This window comes from Thalassophryne amazonica, chromosome 12 (assembly GCF_902500255.1).
Source record: "Thalassophryne amazonica chromosome 12, fThaAma1.1, whole genome shotgun sequence".
NCBI lineage: Eukaryota > Metazoa > Chordata > Actinopteri > Batrachoidiformes > Batrachoididae > Thalassophryne > Thalassophryne amazonica.
In genome coordinates this window covers 39,299,178-39,311,181 of record NC_047114.1, presented here as the reverse complement: position 1 = coordinate 39,311,181, position 12,004 = coordinate 39,299,178, and positions in this window count along the sequence as shown.

The window sequence follows — 12,004 nt, the reverse complement described above, 5'->3', positions numbered from 1 at the left end:
TTTGATAGCACCGGGCGCGCGCGCAGCGGGACTCACCTGTGTGGCGCGTGCGGCCAGAGTCCACAGCTCCTCGTAGGTCGTGGATCTGATCCCCCTCATGGTGGGATTCACCTCTTCAACAGAACTCATCTCTGTTGTTGTCGACATGAAGGAGTCCGTGTCAGACTGCAGCCACACGCACACCTGAGACAGGTGACGTCACTGCAGTTGTTGTCCTGAGGGGCGTTTCCGGTCCTCCACACTCGAATTATTACATCTGAGGTGCATCGTTCTGCAAAGAGCAGGCGGCTAACGGCCTGCGAGCTCAGATCACTTATTCGAACCCAGACCTGTCACATGGAAGCACAGCAGACCTCAGCTGTTTTTTTATTTTCTTTTATGTTTTGTACTTTAGTCTATAGGTCACGTGAAACATCCACATAGTCGGATCAGATCGGTCACAGTCCGGTCAAAAATGGGCAAAAGGCTGGAGAAAAAATGTAAAAAACCGAAAATTAAAGTCTGCACTCCTCTCAGGAGCCTTGACAACAAAGTAAAAGCCCCGTCAGGCCAAACTAGTGCAGCACCTATAAGAGAATATTTAGAGCAAAATCGTGCAAATGGTGATACAAGCACCAAAGTTGGCACAAATACTCCTTAGTCATTACTCTTTTGAAAAAATTGACTGGCCACTTGACTTTTCAATAGGCGGCCAGGTAGGGGTCAATTGAAGAATTACACAGGGGTCAAAATTAAAAATGCTCAAATGATTTTGAAAACTACACATTATTTGTCTGATCGTAAAGATTTCAAAAAGGCATAGTTTGGACTATCTGTGACTGAATGATCAGGAGTTATGAGGTAAAAACAGCAAAATGGTGACAAAAGTCAGCTTCAGTTTGTACAGGGGTCAAAAGTTAAATTTGCTCCAATTTTGGTAAAAAATCATGCAAATTATGAGTTGAGTTAATGGGGTTTTAAAAAGGAATAGTTTGGACCATGTCATGCTTAGTTATCATGTTACGGGGTAACATATATCACATGTCATAGAATCCAATGGACGTTGACCTTATTTGACCTTTACTTTGGAGACCAAGCATTCAACACAATCAAAACTATTCCATTTATTAATCCAAGTAGCTCAACCAATAATTTGCACTAAAACTGTCTAAAGCTGAAATAGTAACGATGTCATGACGTCTTATTGAGAAAAATCTGCTAAAAATTAAAGTTACAGGTCACACTGTCTATAAGAGATATTTAGAATGACTACTCTGGACAACTGGGTGAGGATACTCCTACAGTGAGGTCCAAAGTATTTGGTCAGTTTTCTTTTTTGGGGGGGTGTACGTATTCAAAAAAAAAAGGAGTTGAAATTAACCAAACAAGATGATTGTGTAGTGTAAACCTTTAGTTTTAATTCAAAGGGTTTCAGATTTTTTTTTTAGAAATTAATACTTTCAGAGGCCATATGTTCTTGGAGTATATATAAATTACAAATAATAGAAGCCAACAATTTCACAGCTAGTTCTCTCTGGACAAGTCTGGGAATTGATCCAAGAACCTTTACAAGAGCAATCAGAAAATTCTGACGTATTATATACATAATAAAGTACAGTCAACAAGAATTTGTCATGAGATAGTTCATAGATTTTGTTCCAGAAAACAAAAAACAGGATTAAAGTAACATTATTGTTTTGTGACCTAAAACGTGTCCCCGTTAAAGAAAACGATGAATAGATTAACGTTTTCTACATTATTATCTTTGCACTGTTTGTAAACTAAGAATGATATAGAAGATGGACGTAGCCTCAAATATCAGCATTTTAATTTATTCTGGAGAGAAAAAAACAGGGATGAAAATTTTCAAGTTGATTTTGTTTTTAATGATTTGTGAAAATAAATTTTGGACCTGATATGGACAAAGAGTCAGAATCAGGACATTTTAAAATATTTATTTTCAAATATCATGAATGAGGACATTCCATCAACAGAAAAGATTTTTATAAAACATTCATGAAATTTTGCAACCCAGTCATACAGAATGTTGTGATTCAGCAGCACAAATATACATTAATCTACTGGTTCGTCATATTGTCACAAAAAGTGCCAAATTTTCGTCATTGGCAGCGCAAATTCATTCTAATTCATTCCGTGATGGCTACATGTAATTAAAAGTGCAATGGAGGGGGTTCGGGGGGAGTTAGGGTTAGGTGAAGGAGTAGGGCTAGGTTATGGTTAAGGTTAGGGTTGGGGGTAGGAGTAGGGTTAGTAATAGTGAGCTAAAAAAAAAGTCACAAAAATTTGAATAATTTCATGACAGGAGCACAAAAAAAAAATGTGAGACTGGGCTGAAATTTTGACATTTGTTAAAGCAGACTTGAAGGCATGAAAAGAATAATTAAGAAAATGTTATTTTAAAACAACAAAATTTTGAAAAAAGTGGGTGGAGCCATCAAATTTTACAAAATAAGATTTTTAAATATTGGTAAAGTAGTATTTGATCTGCTATGGCGACCCCTAACGGGAACAGCCAAAAGACAAAGAAGAAGAACTGCAGGAATATTGATGAATTAAGAGATTTGTTCCTGTTAATAAAAACATGATAAAGGAGAAATTAAAACGTGGTGTCGGTCTCGCTCCAACCAGGATTCATTCTTTGGCGTACTGCAGATGGTGCTGGAAAAAACTGATCCAGGTCAAGATCTCCTCCAGAGTCGCAGGAGGAACCAAAAGACAAAACCTGAGGAAGGAAAGGAGACATGATGCACACATGGACTGATTTTTATATTTATTCAGGGTCCAGGTGTTACAGTTTAAACCTGACAAACCTTCATGCACCTCATCCCGCAGCAGCAACATTATTTATGATAACGTATAAAAATAAAAAGACCAAACTTCCAAATAAGATTTAAACATGGCTACAGCAGACAGACGTCCAGGACATGGGGATGGAACGGGACATCTGCCGGGGTGGGGTACCGTAAAGACAGAGCCAGGGCGCGGCTCCTTGTTGTGCGGCTTCCAAACCTGTTATAAATCTTTTTACGAATGCATCACAAAATATTTCATTAATCAGGGCGGCACAGTGGATTAGTGGTTAGCACTGTTGCCTCACAGCCAGAAAGTTCCAGGTTCGCTTCCAACCTGGTCCAGTCTGTATGGAGTTTGCATGTTTTCCGCACGTTTTCAGTTCTCCACTGTGGAGATGCCACGCAACACCGTGCGTGCATGCTGGATGACATGCTCATCAGAAAAGAGGCATTTATGGTACATTATTTAATTAAAACTTAAAAAATCTTTCTAATATCTTTCTGTGTAAATATCTCATGTTACAATGTGGAGACCTGTGACTTATAGACAGCCTATTTATGTACAATTTCTTTTTAAAATTGGTGGGTGCGGATTATATTCAGGTGCACTCTATAGTCCAGAAATTACAGTAAGTGGTCGTTAATAAACACAACTCATCAGTTAATCAGGATATGAATATGGTATTGTTTCCAATACTTCAGATCACTAGATTTAGTTGTAACATGCCACACTATGCAGAGTTTTCTATGAGGTGAGCACATTACCGGTTTGATTTGAACTTTATGGAGACATAAATCTCTTAGACCCATAGGTGAAAATGTGTTTATCCACACCATGCTGGCATACGAGGTCTATTAGAAAAGTATCCGACCTTATTATTTTTTTCAAAAACCATATGGATTTGAATCACGTGTGATTACATCAGACATGCTTGAACCCTCGTGGGCATGCGAGAGTTTTTTCACGCCTGTCGGTTACGTCATTCGCCTGTGGGCAGTCTTTGAGTGAGGAGTCGTCCACCCGCTCGTCGATTTTTTCATTGTTTAGGAATGGCTCAGAGACTGTTGCTTTGTTTGATAAAATTTTTTTCAAAACTGTAAGGCACAACTGAGTGGACACCATTCAATAAATTCAGCTGGTTTTCGGTTAAAAGTTTAACGGCTGATGAGAGATTTTGGTCTGGTAGTGTCGCTTTAAGGACGGTCCACGGCGCCTGATGGCGATCTGCGCTTCGAGGCGGCAGCGTCTCGCCGTTTCAAGTTGAAAACTTCCACATTTCAGGCTCTGTTGATGCAGTAAGTCGTCAGAGAACAGAGAACTTTCAGAAGAAGTCGGCATGAGGAGTTTATTCGGACATTCCATTGTTAACGGTCATTTGTAATGAAAGAACGTGCGGGCAGAGTCGCATGTCGGGCTGGACCCGACCGCGAGGGGGGTCGCGGCAGGAAAAACACCTCCGTTGGAAATCTTAACGGGCAAGTTGGAACATGCCCAAGCTGTTTAAACAATTTCTCAGTTACTCACTTGTTGAAAGCCATTAAAAGCCGCCTGAATTCTACAAATGGTTTTCAACACGGAGGTGTTTTTCCTGTCGCGGCGCACACAGATTTGCCGAGTCGTCACGGAAACGACTCGGCGAATTTGCGCGTACGTCTTTCATTAAAAAAATGTCCTTAAACAGTGGAATGTCCGCATAAATTCCTCATGCCGGCCTCTTCTGAATCATCTCTGTTCTCTCACGATGTCCTGGGTGAATTAAGCCTTAAATTAGGATGTTTTCAGCTCGAAACAGGCCGATGACAGCGCCTGGAAGTTCTGCAGGACGTCCCGCTCTGTGGGAAGTCCTTACACCGACAGAAACACCCCATAATCTCTCATCAGCCGTTAAACTTTTCACAGAAAACCAGCTTAATTTCTCGAATAGTGTCCACTCGGATATTCCTCACAGGTCCAGAAAAAATTTTGATAAAGCAACGCGCGCCGTCTCGAGCAGCGTGTGAAACAAAGGAATTCAGCCGAGAGGGCGGGACCACATCTCACTCAAGGCCTGCCCACAGGGAAATGACGTCACCGACACGCGTGAAAAAACTCACGCATGCGCACGAGGGTTCAAGCATGATTGGTGTAATCGCATGTCATTCAAATCCATATAGTTAAAAAAAAAATAAAAGGGTCGGTTTATTATCTAAGAGACCTCGTACATCTGGTATCATCACCACCACCACCACCACCAATCTCTTCCTGCTCCTGTACCACCTCCATGGCAGTGGAAGCCTCACTGACACTGTCCAACTCCGACACTACCTGCTGACCCGCAGGCGCCCCTGCCAGGCCGGCCCCCACGGCAAACATCTCTGAAATTTTCTGCACATAGCAGCATCAGTCACAAGAGCTGTTTTTTCTTTTCCCTCAGTTTTTCTGCAGCACCTTTCCATTTTATCTTGTTTGTGACTCACTTTGTTTTTTCCATTCTACTGTATTGTCTCTCTCTCTCTCTCTCTCACACATCATGATTGCTCATCATTAAATGTGATTGGACAAGAGGGGTCTAGAACATGTGTGGGTGGAAACACCCGGACCTCTGTAGCCTATCATAGGGCCATAACTGGGTCATGATATTCTTTGACGGACAAGTCACTAGGCCTATGCTGTATCTGCAGGCTGCAGCTGAGCTCTGTGGGTGTGTGCATGTCTCTCACCGTGGGTTGAGAGAATTACCATGGCAAGGCGCAGTAAAAAAACAAAAAAAACAAAAAAAAAACGGGCAGCCCATTATTGATCAGCCCACCAGGAAAGATCCCTGTACTCCCAATGGATAATCCACCCATGTATTCATGACAAAAGTGTGATTTGTGTGTGTGGTGTGTGGTGTGTGTGTGTGTGTGTGTGTGTGTGTGTGTGTGTGTGTGTGTGTGTGTGTGTATAAGTCACACTGGAGTATAAGTCACAGGACCTTACAAACTTATGAAGAAAAAAACCATAACAAAAAGCAAAATGCAACTCATCTTTGGAAAATACAGTAAACATCTCAAAAAGAAACATTACAAAGTACAAACTAAATCAAAACGCACACAATTGATTGAATGATTGTGTCATTATGAGTAACATGGAAAAAAGAACCTTAAATTGCTTTTAAGTCAGTCATTTGTTTTTGTTTGCTCAGATTTGGCACAACACAGATTGACATACACATGAAACCAAAGTGGTGCTCAGTGGCACCAAAAGTGGTTCCCTTGTGTTTACGAGCTCCCCGCCAAACAAAAACTTATTTTTAATGCAATTTAGCACCATTTACGTTGCGTGTGCATGGGAGTTTTTTCAGCACAAGTTTTACTCCGGATGTCCTTCCTGATTGAACTCCAGTGACCTCTAAAAATTTTACATTTACTATAGGTTTTTCAGCTGGTTCCACAAATTTTTACTGTTAAAAGGAGAAACACAATCTGTAATTAATTGTAACATTTTCTTTTACCAGTTATACAACTGAGAATTCTGGAACCACTGAAGTAAAATGAACATTTTATTTTTGGTCTTGGCACTTTTGGTCTTGGGATGTTTGGTCTTGGCGCTTTTGGTCTTCGTATTTTTGGTCTTGGTAGTTTCTGTCTTGGTCCTTCTGGTTTGGGAGCAAACATATTGCTTGTGTGCTGTGAACACTTGAGGTTGCAAGAGTGAAAAATCCCATTTTCCAAAAATCCCTCAGACTCTGTAATATCTCATCCTGTTCCAGAAGCGTCCTCACAGGTAGGACACAAGGTCTTTGTCTAACCTGATGTAATAGTTCGGCTCCAGCTGCACGTTGACACTTCCTGCTCCCACACAAACTTCTTCCTGCTCCAGTAACCTCTGACAATAAAGTGCGTCTGCCTGAACTCTAAAGCCTGCAAATAAAATAAAATTAAAAAAGCACACGCACCAGCACACGCTCCCAGACATGACTTGAAGAGTCATTTCAACAAAATATATATAAAAAATCTCAGAAACTGTAAAAAGTACAAAAGAGTTTAGCGTTACACTTTTGGTAAGAAGATAAATTTTGCCTTTAAAAAAGGGGGATGGGATGTCTTTAAATGTCCAATCACAGCTTCAATCCCTCAGGCGTCACTGCATAAAAACCGACAACAACAACTGTGTAAAGGATCTTACCGCATGGCTCAGGAACCATTCAGAAAACCATTGTCAGTTAACACAGTTCGTCACTACATCTACAAGTGCAAGTTTAAACTCTACCATGCAAAGTGAAAGCCATACATCAACAACATCCAGAAACGCCGCCACCTTCTCTGGGCCTGAGCTCATTTGAAATGGACAGACGCAAAGTGGAAAAGTGTGCTGTGGTCTGATGAGTCCACATTTGAAATGCTCATACTCATACTCATCTTCAACCACTTTTCCGGGTTTGGGTCGCGGGGGCAACAGCTCCAGCAAGGGACCCCAGACTTCCCTTTCCCATGCCACATTGACCACCTCTGACTGGGGGATCCTGAGGTGTTCCCAGGCCAGTGTGGAGATATAATCTCTCCACCTAGTCCTGGGTCTTCCCCAGGGTCTCCTCCCAGATGGACGTGCCTGGAACACCTCCCTAAGGAGGCGCTCAGGAGGCATCCTTACCAGATGCCCGGAACCACCTCAGCTGGCTCCTTTCAATGTGAAGGAGCAGCGACTCTACTCCGAGCTCCTCACGGATGACCGAACTTCCCACCCTATCTCTAATGGTAAGAAGGTCAAATTGTTTTTGGAAATCATGGACGTTGTGTCCTCCAGACAAAAGAGGAAAAAGACCATCCGGATTGTTACCAGCGCAAAGTTAAAAAGCCAGCATCTGTGATGGTATGGGGGTGTGTTAGTGCCCATGGCATGGGCAACTTACACATCTGTGATGGCACCATCATGCTGAAAGATACATCCAGGTTTTGAAGTAACTGCTGCCATCCAAGCAACGTCTTTTTCAGGGAGGTCCCTGCTTATTTCAGCAAACAATGCCAAGCCACATTCTGCACGTGTTACAACAGCGTGGCTTCGTAGTAAAAGAGTGCAGGTACTAGACTGGCCTGCCTGCAGTCCCAGACCTGTCGCCTATTGAAAATGTGTGGCGCATTATGAAGCGCAAAATACGACAACAGAGACCCCGGACTGTTGAACAACTGAAGTCGTACATCAAGCAATTAGTGTCCTCAGTCCCAAACGCTGATTTGAAGCGAAACGTCCTCACGTTCAAGCAACCCAGTCCAGTCGAAGGATTCAAGCTTCTCTACTTACTGAGTGTTGTTAGAAGGAAAGGTGATGTAACACAGTGGTAAACATACCACTTTCCCAGCTTTTTTGAAACGTGTTGCAGAGGCATCCATTTCAAAATGAGCAAATATTTGCATAAAACAATAAGTTTATCAGTTTGACATTAAATATCTTGTCTGTGTGGTGTATTCAACTGAATATAGGTTGACAAGGATTTGCAAATCCTTGTATTCTGTTTTTTATTTACATTTTACACAACGTCCCAACTTCATTGGAATTGGGGTTGTATAGCTTGACAAACAAGAAGCCTAGGATGGTTCAAAACTTGGTGGAAATACTACTTGGATAAATATCTTGGAGTAGATACATTTAGGAATACTTAGAAAAGTTGTCAAGGATAATGCAGCCTGAAGAACACTTTTTACTCTTTTTTGTTTTTGTCATTCTGACAACAGGAAGCCTCGATGGCTCAAATGTGGTTGAGAACATTACTTAGATGATAATAATAATAATAATAATAATAATAATAATAATAATAATAATAATAATAATAATGTTCTGCAGTGTGGGTCCAAAGGAACCATCTGTGTCACCAACCTTTGCTTCTTTATGAACCAACATGGAAAGCTGCAGACGGGCAAAACACGTATCGCTGGTCGGCAGCTCATCTATGGTAAAGTGTTCAGGAACTCACAAGCCCGCTGAGCATTCTGGGACAGAGTCATCTGACTGGAGACAATCTCCTAAAAATGATGCCACAGAAACAACCACACTGTAGCCATTTGTAGCCTGTTTGTGTGTTGGTTGACTCCTCTCAGGTCCTTTTGCTGCTTTCTACCGAACATGGTACGACAGTGAAAGTTGAGTACAAAATTGCTGTCAAAACATATAATTTTGGCAAAGGATGAGGTCAAGAAATTGGAATATTCAGCTCAGCTTGGACTGTGTGGGACGCATTTAGGTGTATTAAAAGAATCACCTTGGAAAGGTCAGCCAGGGGTCAATCATTTGAGTGAAAGGTGAAGACACTTGAGGTGAAAATGTCACCTTGCCACGGCCATTACTGTCTTCACACCCGGGGCCGTATCCGCAAAGCAACTCAAAGTCCTCTCAAAGAGCTCCTAACTTAGCCTAAAATTTCCTGACAAGGAAGCCTGCTAGTTCCTGAGATTCCTGGTGAATCTTTGGTCCTTTAAGCTGCTGTGATGACATGGCTTCATGTTGTTTGCTTACCTGTCTGTAGGTCTCATATGAAGGATCTCCAGGCGTGGGAGGATTAGCCATCAGCTCCAGAACAAGCTGTGGTAAGACAGGAGGAGAACTAAGACCTTGCGGAACTTTCAAATACATCTTCACTGCTGGGTCCATGTTGATGGCTTCCAAGTAGCCTCCTCTCAGACCACACCTGCAGCCAGATGAGCACATGATAACATGACAAATAATGATCTTAGCCCTCAAACATGACAAAGAAACTGTAGTCCTGGTCAGGATGACGGCACCCGAATTTAAGCAGAACATTCATCTGTCCACAGCTATTGAACAACAGTAAAGAATATCCTAATATAGTGAAACAAAAGCACATATACATCACAGCAGTTAGCAGCACTGAAGCCCACCAAGAAGGTTCTGGTTTGAAGCCCACCAATTATCCTTAAACTTTGTCAGATCCCTCTTTTTCACGTACACGGCACACACTCACCCTCCAATGAGTGCGTTTGTGTACAAAACCAGCTCTCCGTCTCTGGGGTCCGACCTTCGTGTCTCCACGGGTATTACCCGGCAGGGCTGCACAAAGGCTGTTCAAGCTGGTGGCGAGGAGATTCGTCTAGCCGCTCACTGCCTCCATCCGGACGTCCACCCCGCTGAAGCTGATCTCGCACCCCGGTCGAATAGCCTTCTCTGGAACCAAGATACGAACCGGCCACGCCCGTTAATGGCAGCTCTCCTCTTATGGATCAGGGCTCTTGGAATGTTGCTAGATTTTGAATTTAGTGACTCGTACAGCGAGTCCCCGGGATGTGTTATTTTCATTAAAAACCAGACTAACCTTTTAGAGCACTTTTGATGTTGTACACCCAATAAACTTTAACTTTTACACCTTAAGAAGCATCAATAAATCCAATGTCCGAGCCGTAACACTTTAATTGCATGCTTGGAAATTTATTGCAGGTTTTGCAAGTGCCAATAACATAATCAAAATAGGTTATATGATGATAATTTCGCAACAGTAATTCAAGTATAATTAGAATAATGATTGGCAGAGATTTTTGTTTCTAATTCAATAATTCTGACTGATCTTACTTCGACTGGGACTGGATTGACTTCTTAACAATTTTTTCTAGGAGTGAGGGAAGGAGGTTTTTGAGGTTAAGTCCCCAGCTCGATGAACTTGATTTCATCTTCATCAGCTATTAATCGTTAGCTGACCACGATCCTTGTGTGATGTTATAATCCTTCAGGAAGTTAATCCACATAAGAGTTTATTCCTTCTTCAATCAACCAAAAGTTGATCTAATCAATTCTGGTATGCTGTGATGTTCCTTGAGAGAGAAAACATTGAACATTCCCCACTCAGACTTAAGGCCAGTGGTTACTCTTCCATTGCTCTGCTACTCCGTGACTGGACGGCCTGAGTGGGAGTTGAAAACTCTCTCAAATGATCTCTTATGGCTCCAATCCTCTCACTCCACGATTCCAATTGCTGCTCACAAGATGGTCAAATCTTGTGATTTCCTCGTAGCAGGGGAGAAGTGGCAACAGCACCTCTCCCTGGAAGAATAACCCCGTTTCCTGGTGTTTCACAGTTTATATGTGCTTGACTCTTGTTGTCTTCAGATGATCTTACTTGTCATGTTAGATCATTCTTAGACATATTCCATCATCTTCACCACCGAGTTCATTCCGTGGGCCTCCCCATTTGTAATGGAAAAGTCTGGTATGATCTCACTTACTCCAGGAAAGTACCAAAAACTGTGCAGTAATCCAACAGCATGTATATTAATTCCATGGCACGTATTATATTCCAAGATGAAAACAAGCTGAAAGCAAGCTTAAAGTCACCTTTCTCGACACCCCCCTCCATGACTTGAAGCTCTGCTGATCTCTCTATACCTCCATAAAAACATCCTCGTCGTCGTCGACAGGATGAAGGTGAGCACTTCTTTTTCATCCACCATTGGAGACAGAACAGGAGGAGCTGGAGTTGCACGACACTCATCCAGCACCACGTACTCCTCTTCGTCCACCTGTAGATTGCTGTCCCCGTCAGAAGGCTGCTCGTTCCGTAGTGGTGATTTTGATGGTAATCCCATTGGAGACGGAATTGCCTCATATTCCTGAGATGATAACCCGTCAGGGAACGATGGTGCACATGGTGAAGTGGGGGTGACAGGTGTATAACACGATGCAACTGGTGTAGAGGCCGTGGTGATGTATCCTTCGTTGGAGGTGAAGCTTCAACGAGAATCTCCTCAGGCTCGGTTGAATGTGTTCGTCCAGGAACACCTGCGTGAGGGCCTCCAAACACCAGTTCATATCCTCGGTTTGCACTCCAACCTCCGCAGTGCACTGTGGAGATGAACGTGGAGCTGGTGGTAATGAAGGACCAATGGCCACGATCCGACCATCGGCAAGATGCGCTGTGGAGAATCTTATTCCCGTAGGATACATCCACATTTTGGTAAACACGGGGCAATACATATCCTTCTGGACACTATTGTGTCAGATCGTATTTGATCAACCAAAAGCGAATGCCAAATCACGGTTGCCTCAACCTCAAATTTTAGGTATGCTGCTGTTGGTACCTGGGGCAGAAAAGATGTATCCTTCCGTCCCACTATTCCCCGTGCCACTTGTACAGGGAAGTTGTTGCCATAACACGTCGGGCACCACAGAGTCGGTGTTATCTCCCAGAAGTAGACACTTGTTCCAGGGTGGCTTGACAATGAATACATCTTATATCCCCCTATAGTGCAAG